Genomic DNA, 1,785 nt, shown 5'->3' on the forward strand with positions numbered 1-1,785 from the left:
TGTGTTTATTCACCTGCAAGAGCAACTGTATTTCAGTAGGTTTATTCTGTGATGTTAAAAGTAAAGCTCACACAGGCAGCTGTGGGTACTCTAGGTATGCAGCGAGGGGGCACCTCAGTCAGTTACAGAAACGGCTGATAGCATGTAGCAACGTTGAGCTTATGTGCAGAAATATAAATGTATGTATAATGTGTAGTGAAATATCTCCTAGTAGTTTTAGCAGTTTTGTGAATTAAATGAAAAAAAAAATTTTTAGTAGTGAAAGTACTGTAGCCCAATAAAATATGAATTATTATCATCATTTCCAGTCAAGACGTAAATAAATAATTTCAACCCATGCAAGCCTGAAAGTTTCTTTGTGTCCAAGTGCGCAACACCTACCTTTCATCTTCCAGTTTGTATTTGGGAGTACTTCGATTTTGTGGTTCAAAAACCTGAGAGGAAACGGATAAAATGATCAACAACTTTCAACAGCTTACATCATTTGTTTACATTACGACACAGTATATCAATGCTGAATGGTTGTCTGTGTTACTGTTTAATAGTAACGGCAAAATAATCAAAACAAGCCCTTTACACTAAAATATTGATCAGGATATTGATGTTATGCTTAAAATCCAATAAATCTAATAAATTATATGAAAATGAATAAATACAAACATACATAATTGGTTTAAAAAAGAACTAAGAGATGTACCAAAGTGTCAGCTCGATTGAATTCAGCTCTGCTCCTTGTTGTGATGACAATTTCAGAATCAGAATCTGAGGTATCGTACTCTGAAAAAATTAAATCAAACAACCATTATTTATCCTTCAGCAGAGTATTTGAATATTTAAAAATATTGAATTATGAGATCCACTAACCTTTTTTAAAGTGCTTTTCTAGGCAAATGAAAAAAGTAATCCTGGAATATGCCTTTCCTATTTCCTTTTTATATTCTGCCAATTTAAATGGCCTTTCTGACCCAGGCACATGGACCACCTCTGAGCAGTCTGGATACAAAAGGACATAAGGTCCTTCGTGCATGTCCTTGTTAAATGTTCTCATTTTCTGGACAGCTTGTTTCAGTAGATCAGGTGCTGCTATCTCTGGGTCTGTAAATAACGGGAGTGTTTTCCCTCTTAGAGGTTTTAAATCAGTTCCGTCAGTTCCATGTGGCCCCATCAATCCTACGTTTATCTAGAAATATAACAAAGATATAATTCATGTATAGGTAAAATCCACACACAAATACATATAGAACATTGCAAAATTTTATAGGACGGTCAGTACAACTTACCTGGACGTTTTTTCTTTCTTTAGGCCTAGATCTTCCTTTTGGCCCATAGTTAAAAGACTGTCTTTCTTTTGACTTCGAGCTTCTATACTCCATGAACTTTTTGTATCATGGGCATGGTTGTTCTGCTGAAATGGATAGAGTTCCGTTTCAAAATAGAAAGTTAGAAGCATAGAGACTGTAAAAGGTTAGAAGCCGCTCGAAAAATCATTAGCATTACTACCCAATTTTGTCCATATGTCCTCAGATAGCTAGCATTATGCTACACTTACTTTGCTTAGCACTGTCCGGCTGTCGAGAAGTCCCCTGTGTTTCCGTCTGGTTCGCGTCCTTTAAAAACTCCAAACACCGACCACACGTAGAGCAAAACCGTGTTAAGCTGCTCATGTGTTTACCACAAAACGGGCAACACATCCCTCGGTCGCAGTCCATGTTCGGTCACCAAAAACTTAAATTCCTATATGCTTCATATTCACGCCATATTCTCCACATTGAAAACACGAATTAA

The 1,785-nt window shown here is 36.6% G+C and overlaps 1 long non-coding RNA gene across 1 annotated transcript in view; it reads right to left on the minus strand.

Moving 5' to 3' along the window:
- Positions 1-283: 283 nt before the first annotated feature.
- The window catches only part of LOC123976005, a 2,285-nt gene continuing 783 nt past the window's right edge, over positions 284-1,785 (minus strand). Inside the window, exons 2-3 of the long non-coding RNA XR_006826212.1 lie at positions 698-777; positions 284-434 (exon numbers count right to left, since the gene is read on the minus strand). This is a non-coding gene — a long non-coding RNA (uncharacterized LOC123976005). The remainder of the gene's footprint in view (positions 435-697; positions 778-1,785) is intronic.

Source organism: Micropterus dolomieu, linkage group LG01 (assembly GCF_021292245.1).
Source record: "Micropterus dolomieu isolate WLL.071019.BEF.003 ecotype Adirondacks linkage group LG01, ASM2129224v1, whole genome shotgun sequence".
NCBI classification, from domain to species: Eukaryota; Metazoa; Chordata; class Actinopteri; order Centrarchiformes; family Centrarchidae; genus Micropterus; species Micropterus dolomieu.